This window comes from Castor canadensis, chromosome 11 (genome assembly GCF_047511655.1).
Source record: "Castor canadensis chromosome 11, mCasCan1.hap1v2, whole genome shotgun sequence".
NCBI classification, from domain to species: domain Eukaryota; kingdom Metazoa; phylum Chordata; class Mammalia; order Rodentia; family Castoridae; genus Castor; species Castor canadensis.
In genome coordinates this window covers 80325770-80353040 of record NC_133396.1, presented here as the reverse complement: position 1 = coordinate 80353040, position 27271 = coordinate 80325770, and the positions used below count along the sequence as shown (strand labels likewise).

General features: G+C 44.6%; 1 protein-coding gene and 1 long non-coding RNA gene across 2 annotated transcripts in view; both read right to left on the bottom strand.

Annotated features, from left to right (window-relative positions):
• The window catches only part of Nmnat2 (nicotinamide nucleotide adenylyltransferase 2), a 159674-nt gene that overhangs the window by 53369 nt on the left and 79034 nt on the right, over positions 1–27271 (bottom strand). The window lies entirely within an intron of this gene.
• On the bottom strand, positions 3067–13050 carry LOC141413853 (uncharacterized). Its single transcript, XR_012438799.1, has 3 exons — positions 10543–13050; positions 5349–5372; positions 3067–3715 (listed from the first exon to the last, which is right to left on the bottom strand). It is a non-coding gene; the product is annotated as an uncharacterized lncRNA (long non-coding RNA).

Below are 27271 nucleotides of genomic sequence, written 5' to 3'. Positions count from 1 at the left end.
CTGGTAATCAGACCTCAGAAGAACTGGAGGACAGGGTATGGAAATACCAGCACAACGTCCTCTCTCCTGCTTCAAACCCTCTACCCCTAAATATAGAAGAAGCAATGAAATATGAAGCTCCTGGAGGGTACCAGGAGTGAAAGACCTCTTTCTGGTCCTATTTCTCTGACTCAGAAAGGCAGGTGATAGAAGCTAGGCTTCCTGAGGGCACAATGGGTGCCTAGCTCTGGTGTGTTCTTCTGCCCAGTCTACAGCCAGCAGTGGAGCAGCAGAGGGTAGCTGGGCTGGGTTTGGACACATATGGGGATCAGGCTGAAGATCTTAAACAGACTCTCTCACGAGTAGCCTGCAAGGAAGCTCACTGGAGTCAGAGCCCAGGTCTCCAGCCATCTCTGCTTCCCTCCAGCTCTCTCCACTCCACTGCATGCTTTTAGCCTGTCTGAACTCACCAGGAAAAGTAGCAAATGCTTCCCAGATCTCACTTGCCTAAATCCCCTCCAGTTACAGATTCCCATCCATTTGGCTGCCTTTTGTTGTCACTACTTCTTGTCCTGTACTGTCAGGGAGTGACACAGAGTGGCATGGTTGCTCCCTCATTACTTTTGATCTTATTTGCTCCACTACCTCTAGCTGGGGAGAACTTGAGTTCCTTTGTCTTCACAGCTGGGAAATGATTTATGACCCTCACTTGCACAACTGTCACTTCTGACAGGTCCTGTGGAGTGAACCCTCACATGTCACCAGCTGATAGGAACCACCTCCAAAGTCCGTCCCACTGAAAAGCTTCCTAGAGTCCGCATCCCACCAGCCTCTCTAAACCAGGCTCCTGGCTCTTAGAACCCACCTGTTGATTTGTTTTGATTTATTTTATCTTTTGATACTGGGTGGCTCTGTGTAGCTCAGGCTGACCTTAAACTCACAATCTGGCCTCAACTCTCAATCCTCCCACCTCAGCTTCCTGAGGGCTGGGATTTCAGATGTTTGCCACCACACTCACCCTCAAATTTCAGCCATTGTTGAAAAGGATGTTTTTATATTAATTTCTTCAAAAGTGGAAAGTTAAACATATAAGTGTAACTATGACAAGAACTAAATTTTCTGTGTAAGGATCTTATACTAAACTCAATTTAAGCATAAAAATATGACACAAAATGAAGGTTCTCTCTTCAGTGACACCCAAAAAACACATGAGTGAATTATCTTAGAAACCTACAGTTATACTAAATATAACTGTGTCAATGGGTGGGCTGGATTGGGAACAGAACGGGAACTGAGGGTGAGGGAACAAAGACAAGGAAGACAACACCCGACATGAATGTGGGAAACCCACTAAGGTTTCACATGGATGTCAAGTCTGTCATTCGCATGTGATCAGGCTCTATTTTTAACTTCAAGTCTATTATTCCACACTTTTATTATGTTTTCTGAGTAAAGTTCACTACATAGACTTCTCATAGATCATTCATGCTTTGAAATAGTTTATCCAGGAAATAGCTTTGTTTCTACAAGGTAAAACAGGTGGGAACGTAGCAAGGCTCATTTTGGTGGGGATGTGGCCAGACTGAGGCTGTAATGTGGAGAGTTTTAAAGGTTAAAGGTTGCTTTTGTCCTGAACAATGCTATTGGGAAAACATTGGTTTCTTCATAGCTTTATTTTTGGTGTGTTGTTCTTTCTTCTCTAATTCCCCAAGTGGAAATATCTTCCCAGGATGAGAACTGCCTTCTGGAGTAACAACCAAATGTTCAAGTTTGCTGGGGGTTTTCTTGTACTAAAAGTTCCATGGTCCTGGAGACTTTGATGCCTGACAAACTGAGATGGTTGTATGGTCGGTGGGATAATGGACCACAAGGACATCACCTGAAACCTGTGAATGTTACCTTTACATGATAAAAGGGACTTTGCAGATATGTCTTAAGGCTCTTGAGATGAGGAAATTATCTTGTATTTATCTGGATGGACCCAACAAAATTATACTTTTATATATATAGTGTGTGTATATATATATAATGTAATATATAGTGTGTGTATATATATATGTACTATATATTATGCAGAGGATGCAGTAGGGTTGGAGAGAGAGAGAGAAGAGAAATGCCCTACTGCTGGCCTAGAGGATGGAGAAGAGACTAAGACAAGGAATGCAGAAGCCTCTGGAAGCTGGAAAATGCAAGGGGAAGGATTTTCCCCTAAAGCTTCCAGAAAGAAGATACCTTGATTTTAAGAGGTCCAAAACTATGAGAAAATAAATCTGTGTTGTTTTAAGTCAATATGTTTTTGATAATTTATTACAAGAGCAATAGGAAGTCACTACAGTTAATTAGTCACCCCACCCCTCCCTTGGCCCAGGTGCCCAATGAACCAGGGCCCACCCATGCAGAACCAAAGAACCAGTACCAACTACTGCAGAAGTGGCGAAGGGAAATCAGCACAGAGAAAATGTACCATGTGTCCTCTTTGGGGAACACAAAAAAGGCACAGTTTGGGGCCAGGTATGGTGGCATAACTACTCATGAGGTGAAGAGAATCATGGTTGGAAGCTGGCCTGGGCAGAAGTGGCAGACCCTATATGAAAACCAAACTAAAAACAAAAGGGTAAAGAGTGTGGCTCAAGTGGTAAAGTGCTGGCCCTGAGTTCAATCCCCAGTGTGTGAGTGTGTGTGGGGGGAAGGACACAATTTAAAAATAATTCCACCATTATCTTGGACTTTCCTCTAAAGCTAAAGAAATTCACAGTAACTGCAAGCACCCCAAATAAAATCTTTGTAATCTCTTAAAGACACTTCCACCTGGCAGGCAATCAAGTATAAGCTCTGGGTTCAAATTCTGACCCAGGTACCACTGGCTGGGTGACCTTGGGTTACCCAACGAGTTACTCAATTGCTCTAGTTGCTGGACTCATCTCTAACCTGGAAATGATATTATCCCACTCATAGAGCTGTTAGATAATAGAACGAACTTCATAAGGGATGGGGATGCAGCTCAGTGATACCGTACTTGCCTAGCATGCACAAGGCCTTAGGTTCAATTCTCACCACTATCACAAAAAAATACCAGCACTCAGGGAATGTAGATCATATTTTATTTCCTAGGAAAGTTCAACAGCTCCTCTGGGGAAGAAGGCAGGAGAGACAAGGAAAACTCAAAACTTAAAAAACAAACTGCAGCCTATCACTGTGAGAGTATTAAGTGTAGGAAGTCTCACTTTTGGCCCGCAAAGCTTGTCGGTTGCCTCTCAAAAGATGTTTGTTTTGTGTTCATTGCCTCTTTGTCTTGGCCTCCCTCAGAGAGAGCAGGTGCTGCCCTCAGGGCCTGGGAAGCCACCTGCAGAGACAGGCCAGACTCTTATGACCTGATGTTTTCTCTTCTTGAAGTGAAACCAAACAAAGGGACCTGAATAATGTCAGTGTAGCCACAGTTGGGGATGGCAGTGAGCTGCAGATGAACTCACTGTAGAGCCTCAGCTGAGATGTGGGTGTGTAGATGATGGAGAGAAGAGAGAGAACCGTCAGGCCGGCCAGCCACTCACTTGCTAACTCGCAGGTTTATTGATCCAGCTCTGCTGGCAGCAGGACGGAGGTTCTGCTGCAATGGATGAGGCTGTTTTGCAAGGTTTCATTTGTCTCGTGAAACTCCCAGAGCTCAAAGAAGTCTTGCCTCGTGACTCCAGGAGCCACAAGCACGCAACTGCATTAAAACAGCCTTCAGGATTATGGCCTGAAATAAGATACCATTGCTGTGTGTCACTTAAGGCAATTTAAAAATGATATTAATGAGTGTCAGTGGGGACGAAGGGGACATGTGCATACTAACACACAGTTGATGGGATAGTAAACTGGTAAAGCCTTTTAGAAAAGCAAAATGGCAGCCTGCATCTATCAAAATGACAGATGAATACAACCTTTGACCTGGCAATTCCACTTCCACAAATCTATGTTACAGAAAAAGCTTGCATGTGTGTGGATTCAAGAGCATGATCCACTTCAGCATTACTTGTAATAGTAAAATCTCAGAATGAAATAAGAAAGCAATTAGACAAATTCTGCTGTCTACATCTGAAGGAATTTTAGGAAGCTATTAAAAAGAATGAAGTAGGCATATCTGGTCTGGTGTGGGATAATCTCTAGGACACATTGGTAAGTGGGGAAAAAATCAAGTCATAGTATGGGAATTTTTAGATAAAACTATGTGTATATTAAGTAACTTCAGATGGTAATAATCTGAACAGGGAAGAAAACAAGGCAGGGAGATGGGGTAGAGATTGGGTGGCTCTGACCCTCACCACAACCAGAGAAAGTGTGGCAGAGCCTGGGAGCAGCTGGTACCTAGTTCACCAAGGGGAGAGTCGGACCACGTGGCACAGCAGGAACAGTTGGTGCTGAAGTCAGGGAGGCAGGGAAGCTGAAAGAAACAGATGGGCAAGGCCTCTAGAGCTTGGGAAGAGGTTTAGGATTGTATCCCTATGCCTTCTGAGGGCTGTAGGCAGGAGAAGGAACCGAGCGACATTTCTGAAAATCGTTTGGCTGTTGGACAGAAAATGACTTGTAGGAAGGCCAATTTGCAAGCAATTACAGAAATCTAGGTGAGAAAGAACTCCCAGATTAGTGAGTAAATGGCTCCATGCCATTCACCTTCAATTAGATATATTAATATGCATCTTAAAGGGTTTGATCACAGGATATTACTTTAAAAGTGAGGTGGCCTGTATGAAGTGGAAATAAAGATGTCTCTGTCAATGGTGAACACATATCAGCATTGCTCTCATAGACTGTATAGCCCCACGATGCTGCAGCTGGCGTAATTTGGAGAAGTACATTCTGTGATGTTTGTGCCACCTCGAAATGTCTAACGATGCATTTCTTAGAATATGTCCCTGTTAAATGACATAGGACTGCATTATAATAGAATTGAGTTCTGCTACAGCTCATTACTTATGCAGATTATTTTGCTATGTTGTATGTGACCTGGGTAAATTCTGTTTGAAGAACAAGGCAGTTTACTCAACAGCCTGGTGTTATTTTGGTAGTTTATTAAACAAGTAGCAATTCTGTTCCTCCAATCCCAAAGAGGCAAAAGGAAGCCCCAGGGACCATGAAAACCTGCACAAAACCTGAAATTAGGGAGAATGGCCCTGTAGCCTCAGTGCTCATAAGTATATTTAGTATGGGTTTCCTCAAGCTTCTCTGTGTTCTGGTTCATTCTTTAGCTAAAGTTGCAATGCCTACTAGGAGACCAGACTTTATTTTTTTCACCCTAATTAAAGGCATTGCAAAGATTTTCTCTCAGGTGAACCCTCTTGGCACGTTCTTAAAAATATAGGGTGTATGCTTGAAGAATCATAGGAACTCACCCTGGAAGGTCCACAGCTCTGATCCTGCAATGTAAAAAGATGAGCTCAGTGACCTTCTGCAGAGAGTACAGTTTTAATTACAGAGGGCAGAGCAAGACTGTTGGGATTAGGTACGTATGGACAGTCAGCCCGGGTGGGGCTCAGATGGACTCTCCCAAACATTCTTAGGACGGCATTTTTTTCTTCCAATTGTTCATAGACCTGGGCTGAGGCTGACTCTTGGATCAAGCTGGATCTTCACATCTATAGTTCAGCTTCCTGTTCTGCCCAATCCCAGGACTGCTTTCAAAGCCTCCTTGTGTGGACAGACAGTGGGGAATGTCGCATATCTCCAATGCTTCAGAATGGCTCAGATACCAAGTCATAACACTCCTCCCTACATTAGCCCGGGTTTGAATCAAATCCATTCAGCCTGCTCTGCCCTCCCTCCCATTTGTGGTGATTTTCCAAGAAGACCAGGAAGATCCCTATTCCTAAAGAATTTCTAGATTCATCAGCCTTAACCAGAATTTTGCCCTCCAGGCACATTTGGCAATGTGTGGAGACATTTTGGGTTGCCACAGTTGGGAAGGAAACTACTGGCATATAATGGATACTAAATGTCCTTTAATGCACAGGACAATCCCCACAATAAAGAATTATCAAGTCCAACATGTCAAGAGTGCCGTTAATAGTGCTGTGTGGCCCAGTGCTGTTTTAGGCTCATTCTCTGTGTCCCAGAGATCAGAATGAAAGTGAAGATTCTTACACTCAAGTTCCTTGTCATCAAGCTGACCTGAGGACACAGGCTTAGAGAGCTAACAACCAAATCTCCCTCATGAGCCGGGTTCGGTTGCCATAATGAAGTTCCCTCTGCCTTAATCCCTACACAGAAAAGGTAACCTGATGTTAGCCAATCCGTTACTTTTCTGTTGTCCAATCTCCTTGTCCCTACCTTTCAGGAAAGTAACTTTGAAATGACCAACCAGCTTTTTGTTGAGTGTTTTTACCTTCGTCAAGCACTTTTCTGTCTATAAAACCAACCTCATTTGCTCCACTCATCAGAACACTTTCACTGTTTATGGAGTGAAGTTTTGCTGGATTCTAGAATTAAAAATAAAGCCAATTAAAGATCTTTCAAAGGTTGGAAATCTGTCCTTAGGCATATCCAAGGTTGAGAAAGCCTGTTCCAGACACATAAAGAAGGCCTCCATCTGAAAGGGGAAATGGAGAGTAGTAATGCTAGTGCAGGTGGAAGAATTACAGCCCTAAGAGAATAAAAGACAGGGGAGTTGAGATTTCAGAGTCCACCATTCCACCCCTTGTTAGCACAAGGGGTTGCATTGGAAGAAGTGACCAAGCCAAATACCATTATGACAAACACTCTGCATGGCAAAGGGGTTTCCAAGTCATCCAAGAGAGTTGTAAGAGGTTAGGCCTAAAGTTTTCACCGCCCCACAGGGCTGCTCATTAACCCTGCTTGAGAGAAGGACCAAGTTCTGGAGCAGGCTCCTGCTCATCTGCCGTCTCCCTTTTCTGTCTGTGTGCTCCCTTCCCTTGCTTTATGAGCTGAACCCAATCTCAAGTGTCAGGTATCCTGGCTTCAAAAATCCCCGACCCAATAGAGGGTGAATGGTTTCTGTTCCAGTCATTAAGAACAGATTTTGGCATGAGTAGCCTGGGTGATTTGGGTAATTCTTGGCTGAAGACCAAGGGAGACCCTTTCTCCTTCTAATTAGTTAATTGGTCCTTTATGAAAAGCTGTGAGGGAATAATTCCGACAGGCAGCAGTGAAAGGATTTTTAAGCAGTCTTTTATTTTCTAGATGCAAAATAATATTACACAATAAACAGGTAAAAATCTTTGCCCTGGTTTCTTGGCTCTCTGCTGGTAAAGATTTTTTTCCTCCAGAAAGTTCAAATCACAGGGGCCTCTTTGCACTTCCTGGCAGGGGTGGGCAAAGAGACTTGTCCTCAGCCAAGTTCCTGGCAGAACTTGCCCCTTGCCTCTCAGAGGGTTATGTGTTATAACCCAGATGATTACCAGCCACAAAATCTAGTTACGACTTTTCTCATTCAGGCCCAAGGAATAGCCTCACCTCAGAACAGAGCTAAGATGAGAGTGATGCAATTCAGCCAGGTTTCAAGCCCCTTATGCATGTGTGCACACACACACACGTGCACGCACACACACAAACATCCTGGTGTTCTGCCCAGTTTTACTTGAATATATTTAGAAACTTATAAGCATACTATGAAATAGAAAAGGATGGGAATTTTTTTTCTATGCAATTAATTGTGGCCTTTTTCATAATTTCTTTTATTTTTAGATAAACTTTTATAAACAAATTGTAGAAATAAGTACAAAGAACTCCTATATCCCATTCTCCCAGAGTCCCACTTGTTAATCTCTTACCAGGTTTACTTTACCATTTTTGTTTTCTGTATATTTATATTAGCATTAATTGTTCAACTCCTTGGTAGTAAGTGCCTCTTCACTCCTAAATACTACTGTGTGTATTTCTTGAGTAAAAGGACATATTGGTGACAGTTCATCAAGTTCATCTATTTCTAGTTGAAGAAAGGATGAGCATTTGGCAAATAGCTTAAAAGTATGGGTTGGCAGAATGGGATTCTCCATGGAGCTCCTAATGTATCTGGGTTCAAATCCTTACTCTTGCTTTCCAGCAGTCTGGCTTTTTATACCTTCTTTCCCAGTCTCTTTATCTGTGAAATGGGAGTAATGACAACACCTTCCTTATTGGTTGCTATGGGGATCAAATGAACTATGTCACCAAATAAGACTATGTATATGACACCATACTGGATAATAATATACATTGCTTCATTATTAGATACTGCTCTCTCTTTTCTTTTTTCATTCTATTATAATTATTCAGGCCTACTGTTCTTCAATATTTCTCCAACCAGTGACCCATCCAATGAGGCTAAATCCCAGTTTTCACTGGTGGCGTTATCACCGAACACAATCTCCCTAATTTCTTTCTCCCACTGCCAGCCTCACCTGTCCCCTGCTCTCCTAACACACAGACATCCTGACCTTCTGTTCAATTTAACTGTGACAAATTTAGAAATTTGTGAGCAGAAAAGAACGTGGCATCACTATTTGCAAGGTTATTCAAGTACCTGTGCTTTAAAGCAGGAAAATCACAAAGAATGTCACATGCCAAGAGAGATGGGAATCCTGGTTCTGGAATTTGGGTCAACCAGCTGAATGCTCTTTCCCTAGGTTTGGATAACTGGGTATTTTGTTAGTAAGGAAAAAGAAAACACATGTTTAATAGAGAATCAATATCCCTGGTGCTCTCACTAGATCTTTAGATATTTTTATTTATTTTCAACAAACAAACCTCTTAAAATCTAACATCTACAGCACATATTAATTAATCACTAATTATTTTCAATGGGTGCCCCAAAGGGGGAAGGCTGGAATAAAAGCCTCAAAGCAAAGATCTCTGATTTCAAGAGCTGCAACTGCAGCTGGGCTTTGTCCCTAGGGACCTGCTAGATGTGCACCATTGGGAGCAGGGTGACTTCCATGGGGTGACTGTTCGGGGCCATGTATTTATGAAGCAGGCTCTGCCAATACCAGTCACAGCTGAAAGTCAGAGGCCATCTCCCAGGTGGCACCTTCAGCCTATTTCCAGAAGCACCCACTCCGTGAACATGCCTGCAGACCTTCCACAGGAAGGATGAGGTCAAACACTCCAGAGTGGCAAATATGGAGGGTTCTTGGCACTTCTCCCTTCAGCTCTCTCCTGGAGTTTCTGCGTGCCCTTTTCTCCTAGCGACTCAAGTCTTTCTGCCTGACATGCTCTGTCCCATCTTGGTAACACCTGCCAACCATTCAGAACCCAACTCGTTATGTCACCTTCAGAGATGGAACTGATTCTGCTCTGTGTCACCCTGACAAGCGAGATCACCTTTTCCTATTATGGTAGGACTGGGGTTTGCTCTTTGCATCCCTAGCCTCTGATCCAGGGACTCACACCTAACAATTCTCTACCAGTGTTGGTGGGGTTGAAGTGAAGGAAACAGACTACGGAGGATAGGGCACACTTGTGCAGGAACAGAGTTACTTCAGCCCTGTCTCTCCATTTCTGGCCACTCCTTATTAGTTAAGCATTGAGCAGTACCCAGCTCAGTGCTAAACTACAACACATGTGTGCGTAAAAGTGCAGGCAACTGGAAACCACAATTTTCAGCCTAATGGCAAAATTTTCACATTCAAGTTTAATAAATTATGAGGGGGGAGAAGTTAAACAGTTGTATCTGGTAGTTTGTAAATTTAAATTCCTAATATCATCTTGTGCAGAATTTGAGATAAACAAAATAATCAAAAACTTAAAAATTTGGGGCTGCTGGAGTGTGGTTCAAGTGGTAGAATGCCTGCTTAGCAAGCATGAGGTCCTGAGTTCAAACTCTAGTACTTTCAAAAAAATTAAAAGTTTGGAGCCAGATGTGGTGGCACATGCCAGTATTTGGGAGGCTGAGGCTGGAGAATTGTGAGATCAAGGCCAATCTAGGCTACACTGCAAGACCCTGTCTCAAAAACCAGCCAACCAGCCAAATAAAAATCCCAAAAGTTTAATTATTAGCTCCATGTTAATATTCCAATAATATATGTGTATATGTATACATATATATTTCTTGTTATTCAGATTATTAGTTTACTTCAACAAAAACAAAATTATCACCAATTAAAAAAAGTAGAAGAGAACACTCATTGAGCCATCCATCACACTGGACCTGCCTCCAAAGTCTATCCAGGCAGACATAACAGATAGAAATAAAATACTTTTGTACATCTTTTGGTTGTTTTAACAAAATGAAAAGCAGGCACAAAGCTCTCCACTGACTGGTATTTCCACACTTGTAAACCCTCAGAAATTTTCAGTGACATGTGAAGTGACTAGCTCTAAATTCCTTTAGAGAATGCAACCCACAGAGGACAAGCTGTGGGTGTGAGTATGTGTGTGTGAGTGTGTGTGAATATGTGTGTGTGATTCAATTCAATCCAGTTAAAAGCATCATTAGATCTAAGTTACTTTTAAAATATCAGAATAGCCTATGAGCCAAGCAAACTATCAAATTCAGAATAACCAAAGTCTATAATCTTTGATTTTTGGAGTTTGACTCTTAGCATTTCTTAGTGTTTTGGTTCTTAGAGTTTATTTCTTAGTGAAATAAAATACCTGTCCTGGTGGGGAGGTCAGCCTGAGCTTCTCTTCTCGGGTTCAGTTTCTGCCCATCCTGGACAGTATCTGCTTATCAGGGTATTTGAGGCAGTGAGACACACTTTCCACATGAGTGCTGGTGACATCACAGGCCCAGTTCCCTCTGACCCCACATGGTCCAGTTCCCAGGGACTTTCCTCCCTGGAATCTGGTATTCATTTTGGCATAGGTCACAGGAGCCATGTGAACAACGAAGGGGGAGCGGGTGGCCAGACAAATGTCTGTGTAACCCGTGGTCTATTGCCCAACTCCTGCCTGAGATTAATAGCTGCTCTGTGGGGTGTGGGCAAGAGCTGGCCCCTGTGTCCCCTCCAGGCCCTCCAGCTTGGAAAGAGAAAAGATTCCTCTCTCTCACCCATTTTCTTTCATGTCTGTGGAGATTATAAGCTGAGCCAAATGACAGCCCCAGAATTCTGCCAAAGACCTCTGTAGTGACAGTTCCAGATCCAGAACAGGTCAGCTTGCTGGGCACCCAGGACCATGGAGCCAGCCAGACATGGGTGCCTGAAGGTCTGTCTGGGGTATGGGCACTTGGCTTGCATTCTGGAGGGCAGGAACAATATCTCATCCAGCTTGCTTTTACCCACCTCCACCCCCAGCACCTTAGATATTGTTAATATTCAGCCAACACTGAGTGAGTGAGTGAGTGAGTGAGTACAAGCAGAACTTGCCACCAGGCATATTGTGTCCTGGGCAAAAATTCACCTTTATCTGATTCCCCTTCCTACTACATTTAGAGAGGGAAGTCTTTCCCCAGTAGCACTGAGGCCCCATGCTGGTCCCTGACCCTGCATTTTGGAACTCTAATTCAATGTCCTTGGGGTCCCTCATATCCAGACCTCTGTGCCCTATGCCCTCAGTTACTGTTACTTTGAAATCTGACACTACTCATCACTAGATGTGAGTGTATTTGATGTTACCTGATCCATGACAAACACATGTATTTATTTGTTTTGGTTGTGCTGAGAATCAAACCCAGGGTCTTATGTGTGCTAGCCAGTGCTCTACCACTGAGCTACATCTCCAGCCTCTAAACACATGCATTTGAACAAGAGCTCCTACTATCTCTCCAAAAGAGTGGCTCTAAAATAGGAATTTCAGATATCTGTGTCAAGGTAGGATAGAACCCTCTGGATTGGAGCCCTAAGGTCATACGTCAGCCACAGGGCAATATGAGCCAGGCTGGTTGGTCCTTCATCATGGCAGGTAGGCCCAGCTTCACCCACTGGGTGAAGGATCTCAGATTCACAGCTCCAACCTGGCCCTGTCCAAGGCCCCAGATCCACAGGCCAGCCTGAACATGACCAGGAATTTCTATGGTCTCTGATCACCTTCCTTGTCACCTATGATCAAGTCACCTCTTGCCAGAGGTGGGAGCCCTGTGGAGTCAACCCCATTTCCTCTTAGTTTGTTAAAAGAGAAGCAAGGCCCAGAGACTAAGAGAACCCATGGTTGGAAGAGGATTCATGAACTCCTACCCCAGATTTTCTGACCCTAAGGCTTTTTGTTCCTGGCTAAGAGGCAAGTTTCCATCCAGGTTAATGCTAGACGCTATTCAAAGATTGTTGACTAGTGTGAAAAAAAATTTTTTTAAATTAGTATCAATCCTGAGCTGGATACTATGCTAAGCTCCAGAGATTCGGATGGAACAACCAAAAGTTCTGAGTGCCTTTTAACATGGCAGGCACTGTTCTCTCAGCTTTACCATGGTTAGTGTTTCATGACAGAGCTATGCTCCTGCCTTCTGGAAGCTCTGAGTTTCACTAGCCCCTTATCCCAACTCCAGCCCTGGTTAAGGTGGTCTCTGCCTTGTCTTCTCACAGGCCTAGGATCCTGTGACAGAACTGGAGCCTATATTTTGAGAGTGCCTCTCACTCCTGCCTGACTGGGCACTCTGGACCTCCAGGCTCATGTTCTCTTGACTGTTTACAGAGTTTAGCTCAGTCTTTTGGTGGGGGGAAAGTCCAGGCCAGATCATGGGCTACAGAAAGGAGGATGCAGAGGCAACGACCAGCAGGAAGGGAGGAATTAATTTGAATTCTGTGTTGGAAGCCAGGTCAGCTCTGGCAGATTTATTCCCAGCCAGTTTTGGAAAACCAGAGGGAGGTCATCTTGTTCCTAAGAAAGGAAATCCCCCAATCAGGGTGGCAGGGAAGAATTTCTGAGGGCAAGGAGTCTCTAGAAGTGAAAAGGCAAGGGTCAGGGAGGCCAGGCCAGTGGAGTCAGTGCACCCCCACCTCCTTGGGAAAAGGCAAAGTCCTCCCTGCCTCCAGTGAGCCAGAGTCCACGGGCTCCATCTGCTGAAGCTTGACAGACACACACCAAGCAAGCCCAAATGCCTGACCGCTACTTTCACCTTTGCTGCACTTCCTAAAATCTGATGAAGGAATATAATTGTATATCTGGGTCATCCAAACACACACCTGTGTGGTCTGGGGCCTGGGAGCCTGGGGCAGGAAAAGTGGAAGAGCAAAAGAAGTGCAAGCCAGCCAAAGAGTTTTAAAGTCACTTTTTTGTTGTTCTTATTTATTTAATCATCCTATCAGCTCTGTCAGGGGTGGCATCATTTGGCTTAATTACAGATGAGAAATTAAGGGGCATGTTTCTAAGGACAGGAATCACACCAGATCTGGACTCACAGCCCATGCAGTCTCTTTGCCACTGTGCTACTGCCTTGTGGGGACATGGGTGTGTGACACTCTATCCCCCTCCCCATATGCTACATGCCACAGTGCAAGTGGAAACTACATTGCAGTAGAAGTCAATGCAGTGTGAGGTTGGCCAGGGCAAAATTAGCATGAGACCCTATCTGAAAAACAAACTGAAAGCAAAAGAGCTAGGTGTGTGGCTCAAGTGATAGAACACTTGCCTAGCAAGCAGGAGGTTCTGAGCTCAAACCCCAGAACAGGAAAAAATATGACTAAGCTCTGGTTCTCACTCTCCAGAAACTGGCCTGTGGTTCTGGACTTTAGTTGACTCATCTAAAAAAAATTTCCTTTGCTTATTTCTTTCTACCAACATCAAGCACCTACTATGTACTAGTGCACAGGGATGAGTGCAGGAATACCAGGCCTCATACACTGGTACCAGTCAGGGGAGAATGATGTATAAACAGATCATTTTGGTACAATGCCTATATGCTCAAGTGGTTGTACAGTTGAACTCAGATGATGCATACAAGTGTTCAGCAAATCCAAGGATTACTCTGATTTCCTGGAGGTTAAGACAGCTCTCTTAGAAGCCGGAGAACCAAGAGCAGGATAGGAAACTCTACAAGAATATCTCAGGGCAAGGCTTTCCTTCTCAGTGGTGGCTGAGATTGGGAGGATCATGGTTTGAGGCCCACCCCTGGCAAAAAGTGAGACCCCCATCTCCAAAATAACCTGAACAAAAAGAACTGGAGATGTGGTTCAAGTGGTAGAGTGTTTTCCCTGCAAATACAAAGCCCTGAGTACAAACCCCAATACTGAAAAAAAAAAAAAAAAAAACCACACACACACACAAAAGCCTATGAGAAAGTTTTCCATGATCTGCCCTGTCTCCGAGCATCTGTGGTGGAAAAGAATTCCCATGCTCTCAATCCTGATTTAGCCCATTTTCCATTCCATTAACAGCCTCTCCTTTCTCCGCCAGTGGGTGATTCTGGGATAGCCACTGTCTTCCTGGCTGAATGGATAAAGGGAGAGGAAAGATGAGAGAAACCAATGCAGGTAGATTGATTTCCTCTGAGAACAACTGTCTGAGTTACTAGTAGAGGAAAAATAAATAGATCCTGAGGGTGAGGCTGAGAGGAGAAAGATGAGAACCTTCTGGCCTGAGAGAGAGAGTTTTCAGGAGCTGGAGAGGGGTGACAGTGTTTGAGAAGTAATGTATCTGAAGTGTACGGACAGAGAGTTTTTTAAGTGTTACCCAGGTGTGAGTAGGATCCCTTTTCAGTGTTTTTCAACCTGAATAACAATTAGGGAGAGATCTTCCAAAGAATACTGAGATTTATTTAAGAACACAGAGCATTGTAATGGGAATATGTGTGCCACAGTGAACTATGAGTACAAAGAGGTTGAGGCAAAAGGAGACTTTTAAAGGGGAAATGAGGAGGATTGCATAAGATATTTGGAAATAATAATCTTTGGGTACAAAGATTAATAACAAGGGTGGCACCAGACTGAGGCTGACCAGACAGTTGCTGGACAGATGGCCTTGCAGAAGTATTCTTTTGTATGGGTTGTAATAGACTTTTGCAAGGTTGTAGCACTAGCAGTCTTTTGTGAATTTTTCTTTGTGTCAGGCATACATGCACAAGGGTCCCTTTATCATAGCTTCCTGCCTTCTTCCTTTCCCCTCCCTCCCCTCCCCCTCCCTTCCCTTCCTTCATTTTGATTGGGACTTGATAAAAGTGATGACTTTCACATGTTCTTTGAGAGACTGTACCAGAGATTAAATCCCTTTATGAGTTAGTTTGGGGACACCTGGCAGTTGTTTCTCTGAGTACATGGCCAAGTCAGCACTGGGTCACAAGGCAGCTACGGTTTCTGTGGGTTCCACCAACACTTCACAGAACCTGATCTGAAGCATCTGTTCTAACCTCTTAGTTTTACAGATAATAAGCCAAGGAGCCATAGAGGCCCTCATTTTTTGTTTTATCACCTAATCTTCCGACCAAAGGGTAGAACTGCCTCTGTCTTGCTGCTACCACAAGGGAAGGAAGGGGGTTGGGGTGAGAGGAGAGGGAGACCTCCCACATTTCATCCCTTCTGGTAAGCAGTTCTGGTCCTCACTCTGCCTTTTTTAAGCTCAATAGCTTTGGGCAAACCACCTCATATCTGAACCTTAGGTTATTCCCATGTAACATTGAGTTAATTAGAATAGTACTGCAAAATGTTGTGGAAGTTCAAATGAGGTCATAAAGGGTAATTTCATCCAATGGTGTGACATGAAACTAAAATGACCATTCCTTTATCCCAGCAGAGAGAATCCTTTAATTTCAACCGAATTCCATTCCCCCCCCCCACTACACACACATAGGGATGAATTTTTTCCTTCTGTTTTCCTCTTTTATGTACAGATAGTCCTTGCTTTACTATGATGATTTATGTACTCTGATTTATTTCTTCACTTTCCTAATGTTCCACTTATAATTTTTTGACTTCATGATGGTGCAAAAGAAATATGCACTGAGTAGAAACCAAATTTTGGATTTCAACCTTGTCCTTGGCTTGTAATATGCCCTGCTATGTACTCTGTCAATGCTCGGTAGCTGTGAGTGAGCCATAGCTCTCAGCCAGCAACATGGTCATGAGAGGAGAGAGAGAGAAAAGAAGAAAAGGAAGGAAGGAAGGAAGGAAGGGAGAAAGAGAAATCTCAGAACTTGGGGTAGAAGAGAGGAGGAGGTTTCATTTTTTTAGTGGTGGTATTCCTTTTTTGGCAGTATTGGGGTTTCATCTCAGGACCTTGAGCTTGCTAGGCAAGCACTCTACTACTGAGCCATGTTCCCAGCCTATGAAGAAGAGTTTATTTAGAGGAGTAAGGGAGAGAGGTTTGAGAATGGTGATGCCAGAGCAGGTTTAGTTTGTACTATGCATGGACAGAAATGGAAACTAGAATTGAATTAATGTTACTTAGATTATATACTTGAATGCCTTTAATGTCCTCTATGGAATTCCTTTTAAATTGTAAGTGAAGATGCACTGACTTTCCTGAATATGATGCTCTCGGAGACTGAGCAGTGTGGCCTTGTGGATCTGGAAGGGTTACAAATGGGAGGAGAGCATCATCTCCTTGGTAGCTCTCCTTGGGCCTGAGAACAGTGGACCTTGGGTTCTACTTCACTTTTTTGCGCTACCCCTGCAGCTTTGAGGCTCAAAGAATGACAGAAATCACGTTGGGCTCACCACCTGCCCTTCCACCTTTCCTATCTAGCAGGGCAGATTCCCTCCCACGCCCCACCCCACCCAACTCCTGCTCCTCAAGCTGGGCCTGTCCCAACTGGTGTCCCTGCTGGGTGCTCCCACGTGTCACTAGACTCACGGAGTCAACAGACTGCACAGAAGCAACTGTTGATTGGGGATTGGGTCCTGGGGTCCCTGGAGAAGTTGTCTGGAGCCTAAGCTCTTCTCTTCACCCAAATCACAGGGTGAAACTGTAGGACCACACAGGGAAGCCTAAGCCCTACCCAAACTCTGGAGACCACTGGAGGTTCATTCCCATGGTTTAAAATACCATCTGTCTGTTGACATCTCCCAAATTTATATCACCTTGTAGACCTCTTCTCCTAGTGCTGAGCTCAGAAATCTAATTATCTGCCTGACGTCTCTCCCTTGGAGGTCTCTCACAAATATCTCAAACTTAACATCCATGAAACCAGATTGTTGATATCCCTAGATCCCTAAAAGTGCACCACGTCACCTCAGTGTACCTCCTCCCTCCCTGCAACAATGACACTACACAGCATCCAGCTACTGGGGCTCCTTGGTTTCTCTTTCTCCCTTAATCCTACACCAAATCCACAGCCTCAAAGGCCCATCAGCTTCTTCCATCTCTACTGCAATGATTCTGAGTTTTGTCCCAGTGACCAGAGGGTGGAGGAAGCTGACAGGAGAATGGAGTAGGAAAGTGAGTCTTGCTCACTTGCTCTCTCATCCCTGTTGCATGGACTCAAAATTCAAAAAGCTTGGGAATTTAAGAATGGAAAGAACTTGGCCCAACTCTGGAGGGAGGTTTCAGCACCAACAAGAGATGCTCTGTTAAGATGGATGAGCAAATTTAGGCAGAAAGAAGGCCTGAGGTACTCTCTTCCCTACAACGCCCCTTCATCCCCCATCCCCAGTCATCCTTATTTCCTAGGACGAGGGGAAGAGTCCTATAAAGGTAGATGTAAAACCTCTTTCCCTACACAGAAAAGAGAGGCATTCTTTCCTTCATAGAGATCCCAAACCCTATACATGATAAAGGAGAGAGAGAGAGAGAGGGAGAGAGAAAGAAGGAGGAGGAGGGAGGTCTTCACACTGGGTGCATGGTATATGATGAGGGGCCCTGGTTCATAGTTTCCATCCTGATCTCTGGCAGAGGACAGGGGTAGGTCTAGTTCAGCCCCTTGACTCCAAGTGAGAAAGCTACAGGCATTGAGGTTACCTGACTTGCCAATTGCTTCATGGTAGAACCAGACTGAGCATCTGAGCTTCCCAAGTCCTATCCAGTGATCTTCCCCCACATTTGGAAATTTCATGCCAATTCGATTTCTTCATTTATCAGAGTAGTAAAGAGAATTTGTTCTCTCTCCTTTAAATGAATAAAAGCATGGCCAACTTGTAAAAGGACTGAAATTCCAGAAGACTCTAGAGACGTACATATATTTATCTGCATAAAAAACTGGAAAATGAAAAGTGTCATGTTCTTTAAGACTCAAGTCCATCTTTAAGGTTTTCTTTAAGCTATTTGAATGCTGTGAAGCTTGAGAGAGGAAAACATCTCAGAAACTGTTAGAGAAAATGGGTCAATAAGTCCACAGTTTTATATCTGGCTGGAGGGATTTTTTTTTTTTTCTTGGTGGTTCTGGGATTTGAACTCAAAGTGTCACACTTGCTAGGCAGGTGTTCTACTGCTTGAGCCATGCCTCCAGCCCTTTTTGCTCTGGTTATTTTTGAGAGGGGTCTCATTTTTGCCTAGGCCTGCCAGGATAGCAACCCTCCTATTTTATGCTTCCCACCTTTACTGGGATGACAGGTGCACTGTCATGTTCCCCTTTTTCTGTTGAGATGGGGTCTCATGAGCTTTTTTTTGGCTCAGGCTGGCATGGAACCATGATCCTCCTGGTCTCAGCCTCCTCTGTAGCTGAGATGACAGGAGAACACCATTATGCTAAGCTATAGATTGCAAAGGGGTCTCAAGAAATTTTGCCCTGATTAGTCTTGAACTATGATTCTCCTCATCTCAGCCTTCCAAGTAGCTAGGATTACAGGTATGAGCAACTGGCGTTGGGATTGGAACAAATTTCAATAAAATCCTCTCTCATTCCATATTACTTGTCATATGTGTTTTACACATAGCTAAACAGATAAGCTTGTTGTTCCTGTTTTGTTTTTTAAATGTAATTTCAATGTGCTTTGGATATTAAAACCCATTACCTTTTCTCCCTTCACATTTAAATAATAGTTAGGTCATGTGATAACGATTGTCCGAAGCTGGCAGTATGTTTTATGTCCTCACTATTTTCCCAGCACAGGGTACAGTTTGCCATCCACAATAAGTACTCAAAAAAGAAGCAAACAAATATCTGTGAAGCACCTGGTCTGTCCTGGGTATCTAGACTGGGTACTGACATTTACAAGTAGAGCAAATGTTTATGGTTCCTGCCCAGGGATTCTACAACTTGGGGGAGGGAGACAGACAGCATAAGTATTTATTTTTAAGTATATACACATGAATGCAAATCAAGAAAAATGATATGAATTTAATGAGCAGAGTGCAGTAATCAGGCACCCACGAGCCCGGGGAGGGGAAACTATTTAGATATGGTTGTCAGGGAAGATATGTTGGAAGAAATAATTTTACTTGGAAGCATAAATGAAAGGGAGGATCCAGGGCTAGAGATTTTTGCCAATTGGGAAGTGGAGTCAGTGGTACATCCGAAGACTAAAAAGTAGGAGTGTTTGGTGTGCTCTAGAACAGCAAGAGTCCAATATCACTGAAGTGGTCAGCAGGCACCATACCAAATTGGGCATACTCTAGGGAAAATGTGAAGCTATTGAGGGAATGTAAGAAAGAAAATGGCATGATCTTACTTATGTTAAAGAAAAGCACCCAGAGCCATGAGAAGAAAGGATTGATGAACTAAGAGAACAAAATTACTATAGCCAAGGTGAGAGTCCATTAAGAGGTTGCAAAGAAGAGAAGGGATTCCAGACACATATTCCAGGTTAACTGAAGCTTTGGCTCTGAGTATAATGAAGGAATTGGATAACAAAGTGGGTGGAAGAAGACTGGGAAGGGACCAAGATAAAGAAGAGAATAGAATTTCTCTTCCAATCACACAACTCAGAAGTGAAAGAGTTGGGATAGCTAGCACCATGATCATTTCCCAACAACGTCTGGTGTTCAGAGTTCTTTTTTTTTTAATGGAAAAATGGAGACAGAAATTGAGATAATTTCAGTTCAGTAGCAAATAATGGAGATGTTTTGACATGAGAATCACCAATTCAGCAGGCCAAATGGGCCATGTTTGCATGTTTTCTTTCTCATTATTTCCACAGCTCATCGATATCAGTGTGTCTTACTGTGTTCCAATAACTTCCAAAATTCGAGTACCTCTACACTATACAGAGACCACCATTTCCAGAATAGTCCTTTTTGGCAAGGGTGATTGATGGAAAGTGGAAATATTCATCAGACAGAACAGCACTCTCTGTACTAACACGCTAGGTGATTTCTCCGTGCCACAAGGACATTTCTGAGTGACTTGGGCAGCTCTCATGGGAGTGATGTCTGGAGAATTGGAAATAAAAATAGTCCTTTGGCTGCTGGTTTTCTTCTTTTGCCCTGGGAAGCTCCTGCTTGTCCTTCCTGCCTCTCTGGCCCTGTCTACTCCTTCTCAGTGACTCGTCAACGGCAGCTATACTCACAGCTCCTAGTGCAGGCTGGGAGGTGACCGAGGAGGGCATTGTGGGAGGAGTCCACCACCTGGCCTTGGGACTGCAGACCACACAGTGCTGTAGCTGGATTCCAGCACACTGAGTTGGCAGGCAATCTGGTGAGAGGCCAGGTTCCACAGGCCAGGACCTTGACTTCCTGGCACCCTCTCCACCCACCTGCTCCACTCCTTTTCACTTTCAGAGACTGTGAAGTGGCTGTGCTTTCTTTGGCTATAGTCTGAGGCTGAGATCAGCAAAATCTGGAGCCTTTGGAACAAAGCCTCTTTGGTGCTAAAAGAAAGGTTTCTCCTTTCTGGGAGAGCCCTCTTGTGGAATTCACCATCTCTGCCTCTTTGAGCAATGTCCTCAGGCAATAATCCTTCAACCCTTAGTCCTTCCTGAGGGGCAAAGCCCTGGCCAGCCCAAGATGAGTCAGCATGGTCATTGCTAATATGACTATCTGGTCTAGTGTAAGGAGCTAGCGCTGCTCCTGGCTCTAGTCCAGGTGACTTGTCTCCTGATGCCCTACCTACTGTCTTCCCCAAGCCCAACACCAGTGCCAGGGGAATCAGACTCTGCAGTTTTGAACCTTTTCCCACAGTGGGAGAGATCTTATGAGATGTCTGCCCCATCAACAGTGTCTTTCTAAATTTACCTGTGGACCCACAGTGATAGAAAGGCTTGGCAGTCAGATTATAAAATGTTACTCTAGTCTCTCCTCCATCCTCAGTTGGTTGGGCAATAAGAGCCAAGAGAAATTTTCTCTGGTAATTGGATTGGAGGACAGAGAAACCTGGCAACAGAGAGATTTGGTCCTTTTGCAAGGCAGTGGTTGGCCATTTTTGTGCTGTCATGTAGAGGAAACAAGTCAGGAGAAAAGCAATGAGTCAAATACACAGAAAGAGGCAAAGATGGCAGGTGAAAAGAGATCAGGGTCTTCCCACAATTTTCCAGATTTAGTGTTCTCTCCTCCTGAGGTCCATTTCTGTCTATGGAAGGATTCATGATTATTTATAAAGTACTTCTTATTACAGAAGGGATTTCTATCCCCCATACCATAAATAAGAACAATAGTACTATTACATTGTCTTAATTTTTATAAGAAACATCAATTTGAACAATGCTCATATGTGTGTGTGTTGGAGGAGAAATTCTACATTAAAAGTAAGTATTATTGGTTATAAGACATATTCTAATTTTAGAAATGTGCAACATGAAAAGCATACATTTTTAGCACAGGAAACAGAATACTTCAGTCTTGAGCTCCCTGGTTCTGACTCTTTTTTTTGTTTGTTTTTTGAGACACTCTCACTATGTAGCCCAGGCTGTCCTCACTAGTGCTGGGAATACAGGTAGGTGTACAGGATCACACCAAACCTAGTTGGTCTTGACTGTTAATTAAGTAAAATGATCCATTTTAACCCAATTAAACTGTGTATGTCTCCAAGTAATTCAGAAGTAGATGGACTCTGTTACCACCTGCATGGGAAGAGACTTACTTGGGTAGCCTCTGACTAGCCAGGAACAGCCCTTAGTAACTTATTAAGGGCCTGCCACACGGATGACCCTGGCAAGGTCATTATCCAAGGCCTCCCTGTCCCCCTCAGGGAAGGACACAGCCAGAGCCACACTGAGCTCTCCACTTTTCCAACAGAGGCTGATATGTCCATCCATCGCCAAGAGTGTCTGCTTTCCTCCATCCCCCCTGGCAATCCCAAGGTGGAGTCCAATCAGCTAAAGGGACGTCTGGGCCCCAACTTGACTGAATGCTGTATGATGAGTTTGTGAGCATCCAGGGATAAAGGGCTGTACAGGTATAGACGCCATCTAACCCAGTCCCTCCTCTGAAAGATGTGAACTGGAACTCAGAAAGCTTACGTGCATTGCACAGGGCCACCAGTCAAATAGTAGCACAACCCATCCAATAAGCTTGGGTACGGCCCAGGTTTATTGACTTCCAGTTCTGTATTCTACTCACTCTGTCACAACTCCTTGCTGGCACCCCCCTAAAACTGGGAGGCTGGATGTCCCAAAGGGAGACAAAAGAACTGTGACTGAGAAGCTGGGTCTGGAGCCACAGCACCTCCAGTTCAAATCCCAGCTCCACCATTCCCCAGCTGCAAGGTCCCAGGTCAGCTACTTAATCCCTTGGTGCCTCAGTGACCTCATCTGTAAAATGGAGATAAAACAGTTATCTATCACATGAAGTTGTTAAAAGCATCATTTAACTAATTTGAGCAAAGTATTCTGAACAATGCCTGGCGTATTTATGCTATGTGCATTTGTCGAATAAAACCAAGCAGTGAGGCAAGGAGTGGTGGCCACACCTGTAAATCCCAGCACTCTGGAGGCATAGGCAGAAGGGTTGTGAGTTTGAGGCCAGCTGGCGCTACATAAAGAGACTCTGTCTTAAATAACAAACAAAGGAAAAATTCAAGCAGCCTCTGGAGACCAGGATTTGATGAGGAGTCTGGCAACCATCCTGGGACATAAGGTGAACAGGAATCATCAACTCTAGACCATGGGACTGTGTTACCAAAGTGGTCAGGCAGACAGAACAAAGGAGGGCAGGATAAAGGCTGGCTTGCAGCTTGGGCCACCTCAGCATGTTCCTCCACCACACTCCCTCTCCAGGAACTCATTATATCCTTTCCTAGTTTCCCTTACGGACAGTGTTGATGGCAATAGGACCACGTGCTGCCTGGCCAGTTATCCCCCTCTTCCAAAGCTGGGCCTGGTGGAAGAGGGCTTCTGAGGCTTCTCTTGGAAGAAGGTGCAAGGCATCAGAAAGTCTGGGTGAATCTGCTGTAAGATCTAAGCATGGAGTTGGGTCACAAAAGAAAACTTTTTTTTTTTATAAATAGGCATTTCTTATTAACCTAAAGGCATATGTTTTCTTTTGCCATCCTGCATCTTTAAGGGTTAATTCAAATAGAATCAGTGAGGTGAAGTCTATTCCAATGTGCTGCGCCTCCCTTTTCATGTTCTCTCAGACAGCTAAAGTAAAATATGCAGAGAAAGGTCTTCCCCCTCCTCCAGGCCTCAGAGCTCCCAAGCCCTGTGTAAAGGATCCTAACATCTTCCTTCTCCTGCAGATCTTCACTTGCCTCTCTGTTCTCTCTCTCTCTCTCTCTCTCTCTCTCTCTCTCTCTCTCTCTCTCTCTCTCCTTCTCCCTCTCTCTGCCTTTCCCTTCCTCCACTTCCCTAGGTTTATTCAGAGTCCAGGCTTGATTTTTCAGGCTGAGACTCAGCTGGGATCCCCTGCACCACAAAGCCCTCCCATTTCCTCCAGGGAAAGCACAGAAGCCTGCAAAATCATGGGGAGGAGAGGGGGTAAGAGGGTGGCAGAGATGTACGGAGCACTGAAACTGGAAAGAGGGCAGATATCAATCATAGCTGCTGTCATAAAACATACATGAAACTGGGGGAGGGTCTGATGGAAGGATGCCAAGGCCTATTTTTCAGCTCACAGCTGGGAACCTGAAGAGGAGGCAGGCTGATGGGAGGCAGGAAGGGGGAGAGAAGGAGGCTGGAGAGGGAGGAGCTGGCAGGGAGCCCAGAGGATAAACAAGATGAAAGACAAGGAAACACCCAGGGGCTGATTGGCAGGGAGGGAAGCAGAGCCAGGTTTCTTCTCTAGGGGCAGCCAAGGGAGTCAGGGATCCCAGAAAGTAAACACCTTTTTTCCCTTAATGAAAGCCACCAGGCTTTCTTTTTGAACTCCGTTCCTTTCTGGTGGGCTCCCTGCTCATTCCTGATGGCCTGGGACTGACACTCTTTCAGACCTGTGGCAGTCTCAGCCTGAGCCTTCCGAGAGCCTGACACAGACTTCCTGCCAGTAACTCAGGACCCACACTCGCCAGGTGGACAGTCTGCTCCTGCCCAGGTGACCCTCCTGCGGGTGGCAGCACCTCTCCTAACTCTCCAAATTGAAACTGTGACCTCAGATTTATGGTTGCTCAAAGTCTTGCATATGCCTCCCAGTTCTGTGGGAGAATTATTTATTTCACCACAAACGAAGGGCACTGAGCCTTTCTAGAATCTGTATGCAGGGCCCAGACTCTTGAAGTTGACTGCTCCTTTCTGTATGCTCTGATCTCATCAATACAGAATTTTCTCTTTTAAATTAACAACTTTATCTTATTGAACTGTCTTTTGGGGGAAATGATAGCCCAGGATGCACCGCAGAATTAAATTATAAGGAGCAGGATGTGATATTAATCACTGAGAATACTCACTTTTAAAAGCACCAAATGCTGAATAAATTAGAGTACTCTGTCATGTAGACTGGAACCACAGGGAGGGGAAACTGAGGGCAGATACAACGAGAAAGAGGCTTAACATAAGGTTTAGAATCTTCCCAGCATGTGGGATAAAAGTGGCATGCTGTCAGACACTGTTACTGGCCAGCCCAATATCAGAGAGGGTAGAGGGACAGAATCTAAAAAAGATAGAAAAGACACTTGTCTGCCTTTGAGCACGAATGGCAGCATGCTAACCAAGCCCAGGGGTACCACTGGAATAAGTTTCAAATTGTTCAGGACTAGAAGGAAATTCCATAGCTTCCTTGGATCTAACCATTTCTCTAGGGATCCAAGCTTACCATGGAAAATTCCCAGCCTCACCCAGGTCTGGGAGCGCTGCCCTCTATCCTCCCCGCTGGTTTCTGCACATGTCTTCTAGCTGTGTTCCCAGCAGTGATGGTCATCGGTCTGTTGGGAGTCACAGGGTAGTAGCACTCCGACGATGATTGCAAGAAGTCATCCTTCACTCCATCTTGTGGCTGGTCAGGTTATAATGTCAGTGAACCAGGTAATGGCACCTGCTCAGACACAGACCTGGCTCCCACTGGAAAACCCCATAAAGAAGGACTCCAGTCGGCTGCACAAATCCCTTTGGGGGAAGAAACAAAACCCAAGAGGAAGCCAGTGTCCAGAGAACCCTCCAGGGATACTTGGAACTGAAAAAGGTGAAGTCCTAGACACCCCAGCATTTAGAGATGTTGACTGAGTATCTCCAGATAGGCCCGAAGATAGATGCTTAGGCCAAAAGAAAATGCCAGCAAGAGGTGGGTTGAGAGGACACCTTTGCTGTGGTTTGCAGACTAATGCCTCCCCTCCCCCATCAAAGATGTTCACATCTTACTTTCCAACATCTATGAATTTGGTACCTTCCAGGGCAAAAGTACGCTTGCAGATGCGATTAAGAGTCTTCAGATGGGGTAATTATCCTGGATTATTCAGTTAGGCCCAATGTGACACGTGGTCCTTATCAGAGGAGTATGAGAGTCAGAGAAGATATGACGAAGGGAGCAGAGGTCAGAGTCGCACAAGAATGTGAGCCATGGAATGTGGGCAGCCTCTAGAAGGTGGATGGGCAAGGAAACAGATTTCTCCTAGAGGCTCCAAAAAGGAAGAGCAACCCACATCCTTCTGACAGCCAAAATTGTAAGATGACGAATTTCTATTGTTTGCCTTTTGTGGTAATTAGTTTCAGCAGCAATAGGAAACTACCACAGTCACTAAGTGACTTGACTTCCCTGTGACTCATTTCTGGGTAAGCCTGAAACATGGCACTCCTCTTGGCCTCCACAGGCCAATCTGCTGCTGGTGCTTTCCCTCCTGACAGAAATGCTGCCATTAGTGCTGCCATTTCTGGCTATGAACTCCTCTCACTCACTCAGGGTGGTCTAATTGTCCCTAGTAAGCATGAAAGCTGCAGGGAGGAAATGATAACTATATGTCCAGAGGCTTGGAGAAATGTGAAAATGACTTCTCACTGGATGAAGAGGATGCTGGGAAGGACCCTCCATCCAGCAGAACAGTGCATCAAAGGCTTCTCCTCCCCAACCCTCCCTGCTACCCTCAGAGAAAGGTATTTGCATGAGTATGTGTGAAAGCTGTAGCTTGGGGATGAGAAGGGCCCAAGGCCACCCCCAGAGGTATGCTGGATGGACAAGCAGGTTATGTGACCCCAGTCTTCCCACTCCCACCCATCCCCAGCTGTCCCCTGAACAATCTTGTTAAACAAACATCAAAGGAGACCTTCCTGAGCCTATTCAGCCTCCAGAAGGGAAAACGGTTGTGTGTATTCTCCCTCCATTGGCTGAAGCCCATTTAAAAATTCTCAGAGTTCCATTTGATGAAACCCAAGAGAGTCCTTTTACTCTAACATTTCTACCATAAGCTCTCAGTCCTTAGGGCCCCACCAACAAGGTTGCTTCCTGGTGTGTAACACACTCTTGCTTTCTATGAATGTCTACTGAAGCTGCAAAGCCAAATTCAACTGAATTCATTTCAACATGCTCAAGAGTCTTATCTGTGTCTGCCTCTGCCATAGGGAGGAGTCAAGATGAGTATAAGACTACCCATTCTTCATGGTCTGACACAGACACCCAAGGACAGCTGAGCACTGATGTTTGGGAGCCTCCAGGATGCCCTAGTGAGGAAGCTCTGGGTCCACTTCCTGTCTGCTCTGATCAGCAGGTCAAGAATAGGTCACATGACACTGTCCTAGTGGAGTTCTCTTAAAGATCTAGAACGCAGTTTAGGATTAGGTTATCATAAAAATCTGACTCAGCCAGGTCTCTCAAATCCTCACCATGCTGATTAATCAGGCACTTTACAGAAGTCTTTTCAATCCACTCAACCATTCCATTATTCCCACTTTACTGGGCTTCTGTGAAAAGTCCCTGGACCACAACCAACATATCAACTCCTAGCTGGGTATGGTAGTGCATGCCTGGAGGCCATCCGGGGCTATCTATGTATCCATCAATCATCATACTTATTTGCATTGATGGGGATTGAACTCACCATCTTGTGCATACTTGGCAAGTTCTCCACCACTGAGCTACATCCTCAGTCCTTACCACATTTTAAATATATTTTTTGCCAACTAGATTGTAGGCTATCAGAAGTCAGGACCATTCCTAATTTATTGTTTAATTCCCAGCCTTGCCAGTGGCTTGCACATTATAGGCATTTGCCAGAATTTGCTGGGTAAATAATCTTGAATACAAGCTGGTCCATCCATTGGGCACAGGATGATCTCAGAAGATAAAG